Consider the following 22,460-nt stretch of genomic DNA (forward strand, 5'->3'; position numbering starts at 1 on the left):
AAAAAGATACCACCCTTATGAGAAAAATGTAGGCAGCTTTAAGAAATGCAGGGTGTTTGCTTTGTTGTATCAGAAGAACAAAATCCCTAAAGATGAGCACAGCAACTGAATTCATGGTACTATTCTCCTTGGTTTTGATGGAGTGCTACGTCATCTAGATCAACGAAAGTTTAAATTTGGGGTAAAGAGTCTTCAGGTGTTAGAGAGAATCTGACAGTGAATGACTTCCTTATTTTGGATATAACTTGAAACACAAATAAAACGTGTCTGTTATGGTGATATCACTAAGCAAATACTCCACTAAGCGGTTCATAATTTATTAATAAAGATGATGCTGTCTGCTAAGAACCTTGTATGAACTACAGCTGATTGCTAATTCTCGTGCTAATTTTGTGTACACAGTGGGGTTTTTTTTACTCCTAATAATTTAAGTAATTTTGCTAGTGGTGAATGCTCACAAGGCTAGACAAATGCCTTTTTCCTGTGATTACATTATACTCAGTATTAAGAATAATGAATTACTAGCTTGTAATCTACTGAAGAAATGAACTTTTTTCCCTTTTTTTTCACTGATTTTCATTTTTTTATGTTTCTACTTTTTATCAGCTCATGCCTAGGAAGTTAACTTGCCAGGATTTCTAAAATTCTTTGTGCAACTTTATTTGCACTATTAAAAGACTTGGTCCTGAAGAGGTACCAACATAGAGACCTGCTGAAATGCTATGGGTCAAAGCTGTGAGATCTAGAACTTGGAAACAAGCATAGATTACATCATCAGAAAATGAAAGCCAGCACCTCTCCTTAACAGGAGCTGATTTAAGCAGTTGAGGTTCTTAAGGGTGCATAATGTCAGGAGCTGGGAAGTGTAGCCTGGAGCATAGCTTTGCACCTCAGGCTGTGCCTGGACTTCAAGATGGAGTGAAGCTTGCATTGTGCTATCCACCAGCCCTGTTTTTTGATGAACAAGAGAACCAGGACTGTGGCACAGACTATGGAAGCCACATTCAGTAAAATTTTACACAACAGGAATTCCTCGTGTTAATGAAATACCTCCATGTAGTTTGTCTGATTTCAGTCATTGAATGGATTGCAGTTGGCTTCTAAGTCAGCTGGAAAATGAAAGCCCACTTCATTTCAGATACTTAAATGAGGTGTTATCTTATATGTCACAAATGGAGAAAGCAAGCATTTTTGGATATTTGAAATGCAAGAAGCTGTCACCTGTTAAAAGCATCATTAATCCACATCGTAATAATAGGGTTGTTGTAACCATAGTAGTCTATGGATATAATGGAGATATAGCCTTACCGTATAAATAGCCATATAGACTTGTCTGCTGGAAGTATGATACATCAGAAAGGAAACAGTCTAGGAGGTTCCTGGAGCGTATGGAAGACAACTTCCCAACACAGCTGGTGAGTGAACCAACTAGGGAAGGTGCCCCGTTGGACTTGTTGTTTGTGAACAGAGGAGGCCTTATGGAAAATGAGACAGCTGGAGGATGCCTGAAGCATGGCTATCATGAGATGACAGAATTCTCAGTTCTAGGAGGAGTGAGGAGGGGGTGAGCAGGACAGCCACCTTGGACTAATGGAGGACAGACTTTGGACTGTTCAGCAGGCTGGTTGATAAAGTTCCTTGGGAGGCAGTCTTAAAGTTCAAAAGAACCCAGGAGGGCTGGATAGTCTTTAAGAGGGAAATCCTGGTGGATCTTGACAGGCTGGATCAAAGGGCTGCAACCAACAGTATGAGATTCAACAAGGCCAAGTGCAGAGTCCTGCACTTGAGACAAAAAAAACTGTGAACTACAAGTGTGGGGAAGAGTGGCTGGAAAGCTGCCTGGAAGAGAAGAACCTGGGGACCGTTGTTGACAGCCAGCTGACTATGAGCCAGCAGTGTGCCCAGGTGGCCTAGAAGGCCAATGGCATCTTGGCCTTTATCAGAAACAGTGTGGCCAGCAGGACCAGGGAAGTGATTGTGCCCCTGTACTCGGCACTGGTGAGGCCACACCTCAAATCCTGTGCTCAGTTTTGGGCCCCTCACTACATGAAGGGTGTTGAGGTGCTGGAGCATCTCCACAGAAGAGCAATGAAGCTGATGAAGGGTATGGAGCACAAGGCTCATGAGGAGCGGCTGAGGGAATGGGGGCTGTTTAGCCTAAAGAAGAGGAGGCGGAGAAGAGACCTTATCACTGTCTACAACTCCCTGAAAGGAGGTTGTAGCAAGGAGGGTGCTGGCCTCTTCTCCCAAGTGAATGGCAATAGGATGAGAGGGAATGGCCTCAAGTTGTGCAAGGGGAGGTGCAGTTTGAACATTAGGAGAAGGGGTTATTGGGCACTGGAACAGGCTGCCCAGGGAGGTGCTAAGCCACCATCCCTGGAGGTGCTTAAAAGATGGGTAGATGAAGTGCTTAGGGATATTATTTATTAGTGGACAGGTACGATTGGACTCAATGATCTCAAAGGTCTTTTCCAACCTAGCAATTCTATGATTCTATGATTCAAGGATTTCTTAGTTTATTTTAAGATCAGCTAATAGAATTGGAAAATATTGACAAGTTCTTAGGCTAGAGATGTCCCCAGTCTGGTTCTTGTGCTTGGTTGAGTAAAAGTCACTGCAGAACTCACCTGCCACATATTTAGGCTATTATACCTGTCAAAAAAACTAGTGATACTACTTGGATTAATAAAGACTTTGACGGAAGGCTGTGCTTTACAATCCACCAAATATGCATTTTTAGAAGGCAAAAAGCAAAAATGAAGTAACTAAAGGGAAGCAGACATTTTGGCCTAAATATATTCCAGGTTACATCTGAGATATGGTGATCAGCAGCGAAAGAACCAAGTGGTTTAGAGCTTTAAGGTGGTGGAAGAAAATTTATTCAGCTGCTTATACTGGTGGATGTGAATTCTCTCAGCTGTGTACATTCCCCTTTCTAAGTCTTATCAGATATGATTGTGTACATAATGAATACTTTTCTTCAGTCTCACCCACGTGGAAAAAAAAATGGAGTGCTGTAACCAATCTGTTTCTTTGTTGATAGGGTATCAGATTCAGGATGTTTCAGGTCAAATCTATGTTAATCCAGTTTCGCAGTTTGTTTTTGATTCACACTGGTGTTTAACAGTGTTAAAATAGTAGTACATATTTTAACACAGTGAAGGAGCCTTTTGTTGAATAAGGATTTCTCTTTCTTCGCATTGTAGAAATGGAATTATATGTAATGATGATTGTAAATCAAGGTCAAAATGCTGAAATCAAAAGTACTGAGAAGAAACCCTAGTTTCAGAATGGGAAATAGCCTTTTGTTTGGAGAGTGGGTCACATTAATGACAAAGGCAATGGATATATAATGTTCAGTTGCAAGTCTATGAAATAAAAAGGATTGATTTTGCATGGCAAGTTTCATATCTGAAATAGTTCAAGAGAAATATAGCTGAGATACTAGTAGCAAATGGAACAGCTGTATAAACAAATGCAGGAACTGTTCTAAGCTCAGAGATAATTCATGTGTTGCTCTGGACAGTGGAATCTGGTTTAGGTGTTGATCTATGATAACAGGATTTATGCCTCATTCAGAAATGTATAGACACCAATAACTACTCAGGCCTCACGAGCAGTAAAAGGAAATTCTCTTTCTCTGTGCAGAAGGGAAACACTTCTCAGAGCTCCTCAATGTCTTGCTTTCTCTTTCTGTTCCAAGAAAAGCATTTCAAAAGCTACGACAGATTATAAAATTCACGCTAAGCTTACTGAGCCATTCAGTCAAGTCTGGGGAGGGCTGATGAATTGCTTTTATGATACAGCATAAACACGTGCTATGCAGTTATTAACAACACAGGGCTGGAGTTTACCACAGCTACAATACAGTTCGTCATCTTTATGTCACATAAAAGAGTTCCACAGCTTCAGTGAGTTTTTTGGTGACAGCTGATGTTAGCTGCATTTTGTCAACGTAGAAGACCCTCTGCTTTAGCAAAATTAAATATGAGTTCCTCAGCTGCAACGTCAGAGCCTTTTTGTGTGTTGGGTGTTGACTTAAAAGTTCTATACATTTCATGGGAAGGTTTTCATGATATAGTGCAAAGCATTGCCTGGACCATGGGTAGCAGACCTACATTCAGATCATTGTGGAATAACAGACCCTTACTGGTACTTCCACAGCACATCCATCTCAACATCTAACATATTCGATGGTCCAAGGATCCAGAAAGTTGGACTGGAGTTTGATGTGCTGTTTATCACTAAAGTACTAGTTATTCAGTACCTATCTTGTTTGTAAGGGTGTTATACCAGAAAATCAGGAATAACTGCTGTACAGAAAAACAGTGCTGATATTGAAATCTGGAGGATGTGTGCATTGCTGCAGTACTGACTACATCTGGAACAATATTTCCTAGAAGGTGTTTATTTTCTAATTTGAGTTTTCTACCACCTACAGCAACTTTAAAAATCCTACATAGTAGCCCTCCAAGATTTGTTTGAGTCATTGTCATGCATGATGCTTGTGCCACACAAAAGTCATCATGAGCTTTCCGCATCTTGGTTATTCAGAAAAAATGAAACTGCTGTTGTCATTGAGATATTTTCTTTTGCTCTCTCACACATAAAATAAATCTCTGAAGTCCTAAGGTCAGAAGAATGTAGAAGTTCAAGAACCTCATATGATTGAGTATATGTGAGGGTATGAATGTAAGTGTTGTGTTATCTATGTGATTATGTATTTCCAAAAGAGTTATACTACTGAAAAAAAAAACCACGAAGAGCTAAACAGCATTTAATCAAGACCCGTAACTCCATTTTCCACTCTGCCAACTTGATGTGGACCATCGTGTTTTTCAGAAATAAGAGTTGAACTTGTTGCTCTGCATGGCTGAGCAACCCTGCAAGATCCTGGGGACAGCATTTGGTCTCGTGGAAAGAAAGCCTCCTTAGCAGCAGCACGGCTCCACCTGACTCCTGCTGAGTTCAGGATTTAGCAAGGTCAGGAGCACACAAACATTAGTCTAACTGGACTTGCTCTCCAGCCTAAGGGAGTTCAGCAAGCACCATGAACCACAGCCCCATACAGAGATCACCTGGAATTCCTTCCACATCCCTTATAAACTGAACCACTTGTTTATCTTCACATAAGCAGTTTCGAATTATTATAAAAGTGTAACTTCTTTCAGCTCAGGCTTTCCAGTGGCTCAAGCAAGTTTAATGATTCAGATCAGGTTTTGGAGGCTAAGAGTCTGTGATTTGAAAAATAAATTATCTGAATCAAGGCCTGAAACAAACCCAGGGAATGGCACTGTTCCTATCTTGAACTGCTGTGACAGAACCCACCCCAGAATACATTATTTTACACTAATTCTTTCAATTTCCCAGTAGGACTGCTCAAAATACACCCATCACTGAAATTGTAAGTTTGTTTGTAGTATTTGAATCACGGTTCTCATATGGAAGACATAAGAATTAGACTAGTTTTCTAAACCAAAGGGAAATAAGCCAAAATAGGTGTGAAATGAACACTTTGCCACAACTCTACATGTTCTAAAATAGAGCAGTAATATTTTGACGTGTTTTAGGATATTCTTATTTATAGATATTTTGATAGGTGTGGAATTATGTTGATGTTGCATAAAGTGATGATACTACAATAAAGAAATTTACATTTAAAAATTCTAGTGAAACTAGAGGACATGATAGGACAGATTTTCCAGTCACATACAAGCCTCTCTAAGACAGCAGTGAGATTTCTAGCTTATTATCTTCCCTAATGTTGCCAAATTTCATCATTAATGTCTATGTATCCATATTTTACCCAGAATGGTATTGAAAATCCATGAAAAATTGGAGTGTGGAACTTTACAGTCATTATCAGTTGCTAGTAAGAAGATGTTGGCTTTTTCTGATCTTCTTCGACTACTAGGGAGAATGCTAAGAGTTTGGCTTGTAAAGACCAAACGAGCCTGGGATCTACGCCAGCTGCCTTTCTTACACCAACATCATGGCAATCAGCAAATGCTCCTGATCTGGAGCAGGTATTGCACCCAGAAGTAGATTGAGATAGGAAGGCATGCTTCACCCAGGATCACTTAGCTAAGGTAGCTTTGAGTCTGACCGTGGTGTAGGAACAGTAGCTGTGCATGCATAGATAAGCTTTATGCCAAGTCACAGGTAAGTTTTTCACCTTCAGTTAAAACCCACCCTCCTTTAACTAGAGCTAATCAGGCTGAAGCCAAGCACGGGTGCATATAAGGGAAAACCCCTCTGCTTACAGCATAAGGATTCGTAGACCAGGGGACACCAGGGAGGGCTGCTTCTATGAGCCTTTCAGCATTGTTTCCTACAAAAAACATGGCTTAGAGATCAACAAATTCTTTTTTTTCCTGTTATAAGAGATCTGAGATTGGAGATTCTGCAGGCAGCTTTTGCTGTTTGCTCTTGCTGATCACTGCGGCTGTGCTGATCAGCGGTTGAGCAGATATTGCCAGGAGGACAGTGTTTTGGAGCAACACACATTGCCATGTGCAAGGCACGTATCAGGTCACAGAAGAGCTCTCTGCTTTAAGGCATGCACTTTAAGGTCGTGTATACAAAGAAGAAAAATAATCATTAAATGAAAAAATATAAAGAGTACATTTCTAGAAATATTCTTGGGGGAAGCACAATGAGGAAGGTTTACTTTATGCTCCATACACAAATTGTAGATTCTAAACCTGTGTAACCCTTAAAAATTCATAGATTATATTTTAAATAGAATACTACTAGGAATATTCTACTTTATGGAATTTTACTGGCAGTGAATAATATCTCACTGCTACAGTTTTGTGAGTATAGTAAAGTGATGCTATTATAAGTTAGTCATACAGTAGTGTTTGGAAGTAAAGCTTCAAGAACTTTAAGGAATAAAGCTGAACAGAACATTAAATTTCTCCAAAGAGAATGATGGAGCTCTATGGCTCATTTATTTAACATGGTGTATGTTTTTGCAAAATGCATTTTAGCTAATATTTAGAGATAATTTTAATGCTATTTATTAACTATTCATTATGGTACATAGCCCACTAGAGGGCTGCTTTTCAAATAAATTGCATCCAGAGTGTTAGTAAACAGCAAAATAAAAACAAAAAATATGCAGCATGAATATGTATATTATTTTAGCACATTATTTTGTCATATACCATCTGTAACTGCGTGTTATATACAGGACATACTAAAACAATATAAATCATGGCCCTAACAAACATTTAGAATATGCTTAGCTTTAAGTATATAGTTAGACTTTCCTTTTAAGCTACTCATAAGATTAGAGAGATGCCTGGATGCTACTGAGACTGTCTTCTGTCTCATATCACACCGTCTCTGGTTGTGAAGGGGCAAAGTTCCAATGTTTATCTCCTGTATTTGATTTGAATATTGTATAGCAGAGGTATTTTGACATCTGAATGACAGGTCACAGCTTCAGTTTGGAAATCAGGTGTCAGTAGTAATTTCTTTTCTTGTGCTCTGATTGTGACAATGCCCTGCCCCTTCTTTACAAATTTTTAAAGAGTGCGACAAGGAAATGGGGAGATTATAATGTTAAGAAAAATACAACAAACCTGATTTTCAGAGGCAACTATCAGTGTATATTGATTTATGTTTTCCTCCTGAAAAAGTATAAAAAGCACATGTATTCAAGTGTCATGTTGGTTCATGAATTCCTTTACAGTAGCACTGTGTGATTTAAAGGAGCAGAAGTGCCAAGTGATGTGGCAGTTGCCATGACAACTACAGCAATTCAATTTTTATTCAGTATCATGTAAAATGAAACAAGATACTGTTTGCCTTGTAGCTTCAGGAACTTATGCATCCTACCAGTGTTGTTGCTTTTTGTCTTTTTTTAACACTGTTCATTTTAAAAAGTAGCGTACATTTGTTTCAATGATTTGCCTTGGTTTTAGGCCATGTCATGCTATTGTTTTTAAAGCACAATTTCCCTTACAAACCATTATAGATCTGTAGAGAAAAGAGATTTAGATACCGGCACTGACTACATATAGCAAACTGCAGGGTAATTCTGCTTAAAAATCGATGTTATTATCTACCCTATGATTTGGCAGCCTGCATTTGATATATTCATAAAGATATATAGGCTCTTCACATAAGAGAACATGATTGTACTAGATATTTTCCTGATTCATTAAATTCTGCATTCTCCCTTTACTAGCAGCCAGTTCATTATGGCTCAAAAAGAAACAAAATCTTCAGTGGTGTAATGGGTTTGCTGAGGAAGCTGTAGATTAGGATTAAATTTTGTTTAACTGTCTGAACTTTGGATGATAGAGCTGTTCAGAAATTGTGAGAAGAGAGATGATCCTTCCACCTCCAGAGGCAAAAGCTTGATCCCAGCAGGAACATGTGAATTTCAGGCAATCTCAAATACGGATTTAACTGTTTGAGGAGAGGAAGAGGTGGCAACCCTCTCTCTAGCAGTCCCCGGGCAGCAAATTATTCCCTCTAGAAAGGTGTGGAAAGCCATTCTCTGGGACCTCTGCTCTTTTTTTGTATGCATAGGAGAGTAAGTGTCTTGGGCTAAGATCCAAGCTGTGAGAATCCGACCTTTCTATGTGTATCCCTGGCATCAGTGGCCTTATAGCTATGTCAACATTACTGAAATAAACAAGAACAGGGCACAGAGCCTGTCATGGTCCTGCATTTGGCTGTGTTGTTAAATTGTTGGCATGGTCACTACATTGTGTCCTGTGCCAACTAGTGCTCTTCTAAGCTGTTTTGCTTTTAAGTCTAAGCAAGATCCAGGCCAGGGACTGTTCATAGCAGGCAGCTTCAATGTGGTCTGCTTTGGAGCACAGGTGTTAAAGGCATGTGTTTTCCTTAGTATTAAAATTTCAGCTGCAGGCGGTGACTTTTTTTTTTCTATCTAGTCACAAGACTTGCTGTGCCATTTATTGTAGATTTTCTACTATTAGGCTGTAAACTTTCGGATGGGATCTGCTTTCTGAGAAGGCTGAGTGTTTGGCAGCACAATCCCAATCCTCCTGCCCAGAGCAGTTTTTCACCTGTACATCACTAAGCTTCCTCTGTTACAGGGTGGCTGTAGAGCTGCTGCTGCATGTCCACCACCTCAGCATCCCTCAGAATGCAAGGTTCTATGTGCTATACATATAAAACAATATTTTAGTCAGAACTTTCTTAACAAGGTTCGAAATTTAAGCATGAGGATTCCTATTCAACAATTTTTATTGAAGCTCAGTTTTGTTTTGGTTTTCCATGGATCAGCAAGACTTATTCTGTTGAAACAGTTTTAAGACTTAGGCAGACATTTCAGTTCCTTTGACTAAGCATAGTTTTAGTTTTGTTTGCATTTTGGCATCGAAGGGAAGTGTTGGGGTTCTTTTAAACAGAATTGCAAACCTGCTTAACTGAATTCATAACTCAAAGCTTCAGTAGAAGCAGCAATATAATGGCTCTTGAACTGCAGAATGTCACCAACAGGTCTCTATTTTCACTTTAGAATGTGTAGGTATCTCTGATGCCTCACAAGCATCAAGGAGATAACTGATCCTATAACTGTGCTGTACGCTGCAACTCCAGCTAAATACCCATTTCAGTGAAGAATTATATGTGTTCATGTACTGCACACCAAGACCTGGATAGAGCATGAGCACAGCACTTTGGCACGCATGGAAACAGCTCCTGGGTCAGTATCACTGCTTTTAAAGCTATGGATAGATCTGTCACAGAGTGTATTTTCAGTGTGATCTGGGCATATGAAGTGTTTGACTATCAGAACCTGTGACAAGGAAAAGGGACATCATTCTGTGCCTTAGAAAAATTACCCAGTCCATTAATGCCCAAGGACTATTGCAGCTGACAACAGTTCATTGTGCACTTTGCTCTTGCAAAGGGATGTCATTTTGCAAACTATCTGTCTGGCTCTTTACCTTTAGCAGGTAGAGTAATGACTTCATTTTACAGACGTCAGCCCTGGTTTTATGATACAGTTTCACTTCATTGTTAAACTGTTAATTTACAGATCTTTACTAAGTGCATGCAAACAAATTCTGGTCCTCAAAGCACTGCTAATGCACAATGTTCGAATTTTAATTTCCAGTCCATCTTAGATTATGGTGATGAAAAACAATATTTAATCCCTCGTTAACACATGAATAAGCGGAAACTGTCATTTCCCACCAAACAATAACGGGATTATCTCAAGAACTGTCAGTTTATGTGAAAACATTATGTTGCCCAAATTTTCATAAAAATTAGCAGTGGGTAATATTCAAGATCAGAGCAATGGAAAGAGGGAAATCTGCATTCATGGTAATAAATATTCATATTTGTCTGCTCAGGAGATGAAAATCTAATCAAGGGGCTATTGATGCACTGGCTTTTTTTTTTTCTTTTTTTTAAACCAAGATGTTTCATCTAAATTGGGTTTGATATGGAAATTAGTCTCACTCTAAGTCCTCCAGGCCATGAGCATGCTGGGATAACACGGAGGTGTCCAGTACATCAGATGTTGCTGCTGGCATCTGCTTCTACAGACAACAAGCAATAAAATAAAATAAAAAATTGACAACATCTCAAGGGTCGAGCTCCCAGTGGCTTAGGGTGTTGTGGAGTTTCTTTCTCCCCCCTAAAGATTTTAATTTTATCCCAGTTAAACCCTCAGTACTGCAGGGTTAAAATCGTCGGCATTTTTTGCTTTTGTTGACAATTACCATAAATCAGAAGACACTCTGCATGAAGCTTAACAAAATATGTATGATCTAAAAATGGGAAGAAGATAAGCACAGTATGTTGCTTTAGGGTTTTGTGTGTGTATCTATGTATCTGTGGGTGCATATGCACAATCTGAAGAGCTAACTTCTGTGTTGTGTGCTGCGCACTGAATGGAAGTCAGGCAGCTACCAGCTGGAGAACATAAAACATAAAAATTGCATCATGTGAATAAAATTTATCAAAGTTTCTCCAAAAGTGAGAATAGTATGTTTTCTATGTTAGTTAATGCGTTCAATTCATATACTTCTCTGTTAAAATGTTCACTTAAAAAATATTTTATGATACTTATATTAACTACACTAATATGAAAATTGAGTCCATCCTAAACGCAGCATTTGCTTTGGCATGCATCATCATCATCATCATCATCATCATTATTATTATTAAATTAAACTCAGTAGTTGTACATGATCTCGTGTCCTTTCTTGTACTTGTTTGGGGTTATGTGACTTTTTTTAATATTATATATATAATTAAGGTCCTGATCTTACAAATAACTGCATATATATATTTAAGCATATCCTTTAATGGAAAGGTATTGTGTTTCCTGAGATCCTAGCAGAGTTGTGAGTGCTACTGGACAGTAGACAGTTTCATCTAATGACTTATCACTATGTAAACACTGTCAATGGGTGACTCAATCCTTTTAAAACTCAGAATGCCAACAGTGAGTTTTTTCAATTCCTGGAGAACTGGTCATACAAAAAGTTTCTTTTTTAGATTTGGAACTGGGCAGAAGTCATATCAGCAGCATTCAGTTAAATTGCCTGTAGCAGGAGAGTAGAAAAGAAAGATAAGCAGGGACTGCTCTGAAAGAAAGGATATTCTTGCTGGCCAAGAAAAGAAAAAGAGCTAGAATACAAATGTAGCATGTTGAGGAGTTTGCATCCTTCCATTATCAAATCTCTACCAAATAAAAATATGGAGATATTGCTTGCACTATTTCAGAATTCCAGTAATTTTGTGCAAGAAATCATTGAGATGTAAGTGTAAGCAGCCTGCAGAGTGTGGTGTGCATGTTTTGACAGACCTGATATCTTTTACTGTACAATCTGTGCTGGCATCTTTGTCCAAAATGTTTTTCAGAGACTTTATCTTTCTAATCAACTCCTGTGCCAAGCTTAAAAAAAAAAAAAAAATGCATGTAGTACATATAGCAGATGGGTGTTCAGGAGCATACAGGTGTCTGATACACAGGTGCCAGATAATATAAGGTAGTTAGGTATTTTTCTGGGAAATGGTATTATGTATTCATAACAGAAAGATTTTCTCATTCATCTCGCTAGCACAGGTAGCAAGATATACCCTGAGAATATTAATGATCCCTCTTAACTGTTACCCACTTGACCAGAGTGTTGCTTAGACCAGGGCTGCGTTTTCACTCTTTGCCTTTTCCCAAGATGCTAAATTGACTCTGTGAAGTTCATCATATTCCGCAGCAGAAGAGCAGCAGTCTTCAAGCTAGGCAACGCTGCTTGATCTAAGTTCTTTATTCACTTCACCTTCTTATACATTTTGCTATTAATTTTAGTGTAAATAATAACTGTTTCATTGTGGACATAATTGGGAATTCTTCATATTTAGCAAGTACTTTTGGCTGCAATAGGTGAATATTTAGGAAAAAAAGAAGATCGAATTATTTACAGTAGTTTCTACTACAGTTTCATGTAGTAGCTTCATGGTGTGAATTTGGGGTGTTTCCTGTGTGGGGGGAGGCGTTGGACTCGATGATCCTTGTGAGCTCCTTCTGATTCAGGACGTTCTGTGATTCTATGGTACTGAAATGTTGATTTGAGTTTGTTTTAAGTAGAAAGAATATGATGACAATCTGCTGATTAGAGAAGCATTAAGAAGGTAGTATCTACAGATAAGAAATGCAGTGCTACTTGTAAGCAATACATCCAATACAGCATAAGTACTCACATCACTAATTTCTGCAACCTATTTTAGCTGTTTCATACAATCATAGAATTGTTTTCATTGGAAGCCACCTTAAAGATGATCTAATCCAACCCCCTTGCCATGGTCAAGGACACCTCCCACTAGAAGTTACTTTGTGTTAAGTAATGTCCTTAGGTTCTTGTCACAGGTAAGGATGAGGCTTCAGGTGCTTCATGGCCCTCAGCTGTGGTCCTGGGCCCCATTTCCTGTCACCTTCTTGAAGGGTGCTGCTCCTTCACACTGCTGAAGTATCACAGGCAGCTTCAGGATGGGCACTCTGATTTTCCCCACAAAAGCAACATGTATACACCTAGCAGTGCTCAACAGGATATGGTTCTGCGTGCTGCATCCCATTTGGATGATATCAAATCTTTTCCTAGTTTTTCCATAATAGAAGCACAACAACTGAGACCCAGGATAGAACGGTAGTGTAAGTCCTCGTGCTGAAGGAGGGAAACTGGTTTTCTGCACTGCTTTTCTACCTAGGCTAAACCTCATGAGTTACACAAGGTAGCAGCCTCCTGGAATTGTTTCATTTTATGTAGGTATTTTAATATGCCAGATAGTTTATGAGAACCTAGGACAGGTAGGTGTTCAGCATAGCTCCTGGTTCATATTAAGATCCTTGCTGTGAGTCAGGCAAGTGAAGGCTTCAACTTTGGTTTCCCATAGGAGTGCTTGATGCTAAACTGTAGGTGGTGGTAAAGCTTTCTGTCACCTAAACGCTAACAAAAAAAATCATGCCTTTGATATGAAAAAAAATCCCTATTCAAAGTTTCCCTAAAATTTGTGTTCATCTATGAAAAAAATCATACCGTAGAAAATTGATATTTCTTTGTACAAATCATTTAATTGAAAAAAAAGTCTGAGTAGTTTTGATTAACAGAAGCATTACAGTAATGCTTTCCACACAGGATTTGGATCTCACTGGGTACCTGCCCACACATAACGTGATAGGAAGACTATGCCTTTGAGTGATTACAGATAGTCACTCAAAAGACAAGATTAGAAAAGAAAGTGAATAAAAATTATCATTTTCTTATTTTACAAATAAGGATCTGAGTTATAAAGATATTAAATGAAATTGTCCAAATTTGAAAACAAGCCTGTATGAAATTTGGAACTGGATCCAAAGCCTAATCCAGTGCCTGAACCAGATGCTTACCTTTCCTATCCATTAGTATGCAATTCTAGGAGCATCAGGATGAAAGCTTATCTTCAGACTTGACTTAACAAACTGTTTCAATAATCCTAGCTGTGAAATGCTAGGAGCTGATCTTGGATTTTACAATAAGACACAAAGTGGCTGTGATACAGTATGGTATGTAAATTAGATGCAAAGTATATTGGCATGCAAATTTGAATGCTAAAAGGAAAATCATTCTTTTCTAGAACCAGAGAAGAGAGTTCTTCACCTGCTGAAGCTAGAATCTGCCAATAAAATTTTTTAAACAAACTGACAGGATTTCATTACATTTTAAAACATATTTGTCTTGTCATGCAAAATAATTTTATCTCTTTTCTAAGCAACCTCAACTTCTTTACTTTGCTGATACCAAGTAGGCAAAGATTCTAACAGCCTGTCAGATAACTAAGATCTTATGAGGATGCCATAATATAAAAAAATTAATTATTAATGTGTGACATTTTGAATTGTCATTTGAAGACTTTGGTCTTTTGGATTCAACAGTTAAAGCTTGGAGCAGATCCAATAGTTGTCTGTGACTTTGTTGGTCAGTAACATCCATAGTGGCTAATGCCATGTTATTGCTGTTTTGTAACCATTAGACAATGAAATTTTCTTCCATCTATTGCCATGGTGAACTTTGGAAACATAATGAGCGGATATAGAATATTTCAGGAACAGGTAATATTCGTAGGGCATGACGAGGTGCACTTGGTTGTGTCTCTGCCTCACCAATAACAAAGGTGTTATTAAGCATATTCTGTTTGACAAGAGAAAGCAGAGCAATAGTAGCCGTGTCTGCTGCCTTTTCTCTGTTTTATTTTTTTCATTTTGAGCTTGAGTTTTGTGCCAGACTAATAGCCGATGGCAATGGTCTGGGGAAATGAAACTTCCGCTAAGATTAGGGAATGTGCAGAAAACAATGTGTGAAATCCTGATTTGACAAGGATGAACAGACTGGTGAGGGCACAGAGAAATTTTGTGAAGTGAAACCATGTTTGTACCCAACACATCTAGGAAAAAACCTGCAACAATCAAGGTGGCAAAAGAGACAATAGGATGATATCTTCATTGTAGCAGTCAGAGAATAAAGGAGGTGTGGGTTTTATTCTGCTCTTTTTAATTACTGGTAGCTTATATTAATTTATGGTAGTGGAACAATGTGTGTTTTGTTGTGCTCTGGGGTGATTATTCTTGTGAGACTGTAAGTTCAACAGTTGTCATGCAATTTGGAGTTGCAGACTGGCAATTTTCGTAATTGAATCTCAGGAAATAAACAAAATATGGCAACTCGATACATTTCAAGCAATTAACTTTCTGCTGAAATTTCTTCTTAATCCTGGGGACTCCCAGATTTGCTCAGCCATATTTTGTGTCTGATTAGGGATGCAAATAATGTCCAAGGAATGGAATAAGGCAGTCATCTTTATTACATACAATGGCATAACAATATATAGTACTGGCACCTGCTCTTAATAAAAAACATAGTCTTAGAAACCTGCCATCAGTCCACAAGTCAGACTTTAAAAAATTGTATCAACTGTGTCTTTTCTGAATCAGCAGAGGTGGAACCATAGAATTCTTCTGTCATAAAACACTTTATTTGTAGAGTATGAATCCAGCACTCCTACTCAGCCCACTCAAGTTTTCAGAGCAGGGTCTATTCCTTGCTGGCATGTCCAATGTCTAATACCTTTATTATTAATTACCATGATGTAACAGGTACGGAAAACCACAAGGCTGGATTTCCTCATGCTAAATACCTGAGAGATTAGCGTATACTCAGAGGGTTGCCGGATCGTTTTCCTGAGAAGATGAATGAAGTGTGTAAGTTATTTCTTTGGTACAATCCGGTTCATTTGCTGAAGTTGTATGCCAGCTCTATTTCACGGGATACTGGAAGAACAAGAAATTGCAGGCACAGAGTTTCCAGGCTCCCAGTTCACAAGATTGGTTCTGACATTTTACAGAGCCTTGAAAGACTGGTTCACAATTTCCAAGACTTCCCTGAACCCTTACCTCCTCCAGTAAGATCTGAGTTCACTGATTAGAAAAGTCTATTCTTAGCTAATATTATCCACCCCTAACATACTTGTACAGACACTTCACTGAACCATGTATGATAGCAGTGTAGTCAACTGAGCTCTACAATCAGCAGGGTCCAGCTATGAATGGAATTGCCTTCTGTCTCCCATCACTGATTACTGAGAAAGCCAAAAGCTAGGCCTGCATAGTTAAATGGGATTCTGTTTAAAAGCTAAGATTGAATAGGTTGGATCTCCACTAGATCTGAGGTGTCAAGAGGATTCTGTCATATAAATAACTGGGTAATTTTGTGATATCACAATCTATACATTATACAATCCACACATCACAATCTGACATCTGCTGGAAAATTAGCACAGCAAGCCTTAGGCAATCCAAGAGACTCCTAGGATACATCAAAGGTAATTTCTTAACCCAGGTAACAGACACCCCTAGCCGAGGGCATGGACCTGATGGTTACCAATGCAGTGATGTCAAGATCAGAGGCAGCCTAGGCTGCAGCGATCACACATTGGCAGAGTTCAAGGTCTTGAGGGATATGGGACAGGCGAGGAGTATACTCAGGACCCTAAATTTTAGGAAAGCAAAATTCCAGCACTTCAAGGAGTTAGTCAGTAGGACCTCCTGGGAAACAGTGCTCAGGGACAAAGAAGCAGAACAGAGCTGGTAAATATTTAAGGATGCTTTCCATAAAGTCCAAGAGTGCTCAGTCCCCTCAGGAAATGAGGCAGGGAAGGGAAGAGGCCAGCTTGGCTGAGTCAGGACCTGCTGGTCAAACTGAAGATCAAGAGGGAACTGCACAGTGCACAAGCAGGGACAGGTAACCTGGGAAGAGTATAGGGATGCTGGCTGGTTGTGTAGGGATGGGGTCAGGAAAGCCAACACAAGGCTAGAGCTGAACTTGGAAAGGGAAACAAAGAATAACAGGAAGGGCTTCTATAGGTATGTCAATCTGAAAAGGAAGGTTAAAGAAGCATACCCTGACCAATGAATGAAAATGGTGACCTCATATAAACAGATGAGGAGAAGGCTGAGATACTCAACAAGATTTTTGTTGAGTCATCACTGGCGATTGCTCTCCTTACCCCTCCTAGGTCAATGAACAGCAAGATGGAGGCCAGGGGAGTATAACCTCTCCCATGGTAAGGGAAAATCAGGTTTGTGACCACCTGAGGAACCTGAACATATATGGGACCTGAAGAAATGCATCCCAGAATCCTGGGGGAATTGGCCAATGTGGTTGTCAAGTCAGTCTCCATGATATTTGAAAAGTCATGGCAGTCAGGGGAAGTCCGTGGTGACTGGAAGAAGGGAACATTGTGCCCATTTTTAAAAAGGGTAGAAAAGACAACCCTGGGAACTACTGACCTGTCAGCCTCACCTCTGTGCCTGGGAAGATCATGGAACAGATTCTCCTGGAAGCTACGCTAAAGCACATGGAGGGCTGGGGGGTGATTCGAGACAGTCAGCATGATTTCACCAAGGACAAGTCCTGCCTGACCAATCTAGTGGTTTTCTATAATGGTGACCACATCAATGGACATGGAAAAAGCAATGGATCTAATCCATCTGGATTTCTGTAAAGTCTTTGACGCAGTCCTTCTCTCTAAATCGGAGAAGTACATATTTGAAGGGTGGTCTGATCAGTGGATAAGGAATTGGTTGGATGGTCATATTCAGAGAATAGCAGTCAATGTCTTGATGTCTAGATGGAGATCCGTGATGAGTGGTGATCCTCAGGGGTCAATACTGGGACCAGTGCTGTTCGATATTTTCATTGATGATACAGACAGTGAGATCAAGTGCATACTCAGCAAGTTTGTAGATGACACCAAGCTGAGTGGTGCAATAGTCGCACCAGAAGGTCAGGATGTCATCCAGAGGGACCTGAACAAGATAGAGAAGTGGGCCTGTGTGAACGTCAAGAGGTTCAAAAAGCCAGGTGCATGATCTTACATCTGGGTCCTTATAACTGCCTCTCAGTACCTGAAGGGGGCCTACAAGAAAGCTGGGGAGGGACTTCTTACAAGGGCACATACTGATAGGACAAGGGAGAATAGCTTTAAATTGGAAGGGGAAAGATATAGACTAGACATTAGGAAGAAATTCTTCACAGTGAAGGTGGTGAGGCACTGGAACAGGTAGCCCAGGGAAATTGTGGATGACTCCTTCATGAAAGTGTTCAAGGCAAGGTTGGATGGGGCCTTGAGCAGCCTGGTCTGGTGGGAGGTGTCCCTTCCCATGGCAGGGTGGGTTGGAACTGGATGATCTTCATGGTCCCTTCAAACCTAAACCATCGTACAATTATATGATCCTATACTATTGACTGAAGATGTGAATGGTATAAATAATGTTCAGATGTTGGTCTGATAAGTCTGTCCTAGGGATTCCCAAGTGTGAACTTCAACCATTTGTGGCCATCCTTGACTGAGCACTGAGTCTCTCTTCATAGAGTGTGTGAGCATACTGAGCCTGAGCAGTCAGCTAATCAAAGCCCAGCAGTTCTCCCAGCCCTTTTACACTTCTAAGAGGCCATGCAAGGCCATAATTAGGTTTGTCCTATGCTCCATGTCTCCAAGACTAGGTTGAGGTGATTTCTTGAAATGAGGCTGCAAGTGCCTCTGTTGTAAGGATTTCCATGGAAAGAGGAATTGAGACTGAGTGTGAGGGGAAATGAAACCTCATATGAAGCTGGACCATGTTATTCTGGGCCAGGCTGGATGTTGATGGCCCAATGGTCAACCTACCTTTCAGGGCAATCCTTTGAGACCTACTGGTCTATGCAATGAATAGTCTTTAGTAACATTAGTTTTGTAGTTGACTCCATTGAAGAAAAGGCCTCTTCTAGTGTACAGAAGCTCTTCCTTTACAGGTGGTGAATTCCCTAATATTAATTTCTGAAGATAGAGACAATGAATATTTCATTCATTTTCAGCTGGTTGTGTAAAGTGGCATGAAGGTGGCCACACTGACTGGGCATTTTGCAAGGAAAGAGAAAGGTGTCTACTGTAACTAAAGGATCTTTCTTTTCTTTTCCTTTTTATTTTGTCTTAAAGATGTATGACTTCCTGTTTAGCACAGCTTGCAGAGCGCCTTTGTTTTCCAAATTAGAAAAACAAAGCAAGCTGTTTCTCAATATAGTCGGGCAGTTTGTTGCTTCAAGCTGTGAGCAATGTATGCCATGGAAAGAGCCCTGGCTGATGCCAGCAGAGGAGATGTGTGACTGGGATACAAAAATAGTCATGCCACTTGGAGTGTATGGAGGAACTGTGTTTCTCTTCTGGCAGTGTAGAAATCCCTGTCCCCTAACCTTAAATCTAACTCAGAAGAGAAATATAATGATGTTGTCATATTTTATTTTGTTCTTTCTTTCATCCTTGTCTCCCTTATTTGGACTATTATCTGATACAGTGGAACACACCTTTTTTAGGGAGAAGAATTCCCGTTTTATAGGGCACCAAGGTAGTCCCTCAGCCTACCTGAAACTGCTATAAGTGGGAAAAAAACTCCCTAGTTGTCTGAAGAAGGGGGCTGATAACCGATCATCTCAACCAGGCATACTGTGTAAAGAATGCCCATCATTACATTGTTACAGGGCACTTGGGCATTCCTCAGTGTTCTTTGGGTCCTGTGTGCCCTGGCAGAGGCCCTGCTGTTGCCTGAGAAAGAGATTGACCAACAGCCACACTGCCCTGAACACCTGATACTCGGGTCATGGCCCCAGTGAGGTGGGCTGTAGCAACTAGTGGAAAGTTCCATTAGTATGACTTCTTCCAAGTTGCAGCCAAAGGGAATATTAAAACACCAAAATGAATATTCAAATATCAGATGAAAGTCAATTATCTCAAACCCCTTTAAGTGTGTGTTTATGTAGGCCCTTTGTTCTCTTCTGGGTGGCAGCCGGCTGATACCAGTAATCCCCCTGAGTTGGGACACCACTCAGGTGTAATGTGCAATCTCATTTGCTAACAGAGCAAATGAAAGGCTTTAGGTCACGGCCTGTTGGGAATGCTGATGTGTTGAATCTGATCATTCTTGCCCATCTCAAGAAATCTTCTAGATTCCTTGAGATCTGTCTATTGCCTGTTGGGAATGCTAGTGCATTATATGTGAGTATTCTCACCAAATCTCAAAAGGGAATTTTTCACACTAGTCTCCCCCTTTCTCTTTGTCATGACCTCTACTTCTCTTATGCTTAAATATTGATATATTTTTGTATGCATATATCTCTCTATATCTCAGTGCTTGCATATATACTTATCACATCATGTAGTAAATCTTATCACATCGTGTAGTAAATAGGAGTATATCTTGTTATTTTTTCAATCTGATTAAGTTGCTGACCAATTTGATTATAACACACACATTGAATAATTTTTAATTACTTTGGCAATCAATTTATAATTGTTAATATGAATTTTTCGCTCTTACTATAATAAATTCTAAATTGCTGATAAACCAAAGTTTTGTAAATTCCTATCCATGACAAATGTCCAGTTGCAAATCTGTAACTGTAGGTAGATGCTGCAGTCTCCATGTAACCTCACACACATGAGAGAAGCTGACTGGGCTATGCCCACACTACACCTGGAGCCTCATGTGTTTGAACAGTCGTAGGTCCCTTGAGTTGTCTAGATAAACCAGAAGAGGGAGACAACTCACACATGCCATAAAAATCATAAGTTCAGAAGAGTGGAATAGCTTTTAATTTATCTTAATTCCTTTTGAATAATTCACTTGAGACTGCCTAATTTTCCAGGCAAGGAATAATATTAAGACTCATTGTTAGAGATATAGCAAGTATTTTTGCTAAAATAGTTTGCAGAGTATGTATATTATACTGAATGCTAGACAGTTGAGTAAAAATAATGAAACCTATCATTTCTGCCAGCAGTTTCCATAGAGTTCTTCATATTTAGGTTGTCTTTTTCTTCTCTGTTTTGTTTTCAGTCTTGGTTCTGTTTTTATTTTATTCAAAACAAGTGAGGGAGTATAATATTTCTTCAAAAACTGTTTACTGAATTGGCTTAGCATTCTTTTTATTTTAATATTAATTCAGTGAACCAAAATAAAGAAAAAAATGCTCAAATAGTATTGAATTTTAGGTTTCATCAAACACATTAATGTGATAGCGTGAAATAGAGAGTAAAAACTATAAAAAGTAAAAAGGCAACACTGCTCACATTTGCCAGTAGGTGTCCATTCCTCTTTGATTTTCAGAGTCTGTTTCCAGTCATTGGATTCCACATCTTATGAAATATAATGCAGTATATAAAAATAAATCAGTCGGAGAACTCAGAATTCCAGCATGCAGTGTTATGATGTCAAGAGTAAATGAACCCATTGAAAAAACAACAAATGCACTTCAGTGATTGCAATTTTTTAGATTTTATCAACTAGCGTGCAGATTTCATCTGTCTAAACACAATGTAGTCAGCATTTATCTCCTATAAAATCAGTCAAAACAGAAAATCCTATGTAATCAGTTTGACTCAGAGATGGTTGTGGCAGTGGCAGTGGTGGCGGCGGAGGGAATCACTTTTCTCTAGTAATTCTTAGGCAACCAATGCACACATCTTATCAGGGGTTACCTAGCAACTGTATGCTGCCATTAGTTGAAGTATAGTGATTAGTTAATAGCCCATGACTTCAGAGGTTACTCTTTTTCACGATTTTATACAAGTGTTTAGCATTTGATTTCTTCTGAAAATCTTTTCTCATACAGAAATTAATATCAAGTCAGATCATGACTGGCGCTTATCTCTCCAGTATACAGTTAGCAGTAAGTGCTTCCTTTTCTCCACCTCCCCCATCATTTTTTATGTCTTCCAGGCAATTGCTACAACTTAAGCACTTTACCAAAAGAAAAATTGCGAAGTGTCAAAAGGAGATCAGTGCAATTTTCTGTAACTTTGCTTATATTTTAAATTTTACCCTGCATGAAGGACTGACTGCCCATGTCTCCCATGTCATACTAGGACCAAGGAAGAGGAAAGGCCTTGCAGATAAAATAGTGTCATAGAAGCCCATTCATGATCCACTATTCCAGGTTTTACAACATGGTAGAAGTGCATGGTGACTGCCTTACACTTAGCTCAAGTACACAGCAGCTTTTGAGTATTTTGACGCAAGCTTTTACATAGTACTTTTCTTTGGGCTACTTTTTTACTTTTTTTTTCACCTTACAACTTTGTACTAAAACCATACATTTTTCTCTTTTATTTTGACAATAAGCACTCTGTTCACAAAGATCTCTTCACTTTGAGCATAAGTTTTTCATCCAAACCTAATAAATCCTCCCTCACTTCTGTATGGTGACTATGAAATTTGGAAGTGTGCATTCCCTAGGCTAGCAGGAAAAGGAGATTCTTGTACTGCCCAGGTGAATTAGACACCCATCAGATGTGCGGCATTTGGAAGCCTGGAGCCCAAAAGAGGAGACAGAAGTGAACTGTCAGCTATGTCTTATTCTTCCTATGGCCCAAATAACCAAGACTGTAATGCCCCTCCC

At 39.3% G+C, this 22,460-nt stretch overlaps 1 protein-coding gene across 1 annotated transcript in view; it reads left to right on the top strand.

Moving 5' to 3' along the window:
- PTPRN2 (protein tyrosine phosphatase receptor type N2) overlaps positions 1 to 22,460 on the top strand; it is a 653,541-nt gene that overhangs the window by 410,776 nt on the left and 220,305 nt on the right. The window lies entirely within an intron of this gene.

The sequence above is a fragment of the Cuculus canorus genome, chromosome 2 (genome assembly GCF_017976375.1).
Source record: "Cuculus canorus isolate bCucCan1 chromosome 2, bCucCan1.pri, whole genome shotgun sequence".
Classification (NCBI taxonomy): Eukaryota; Metazoa; Chordata; class Aves; order Cuculiformes; family Cuculidae; genus Cuculus; species Cuculus canorus.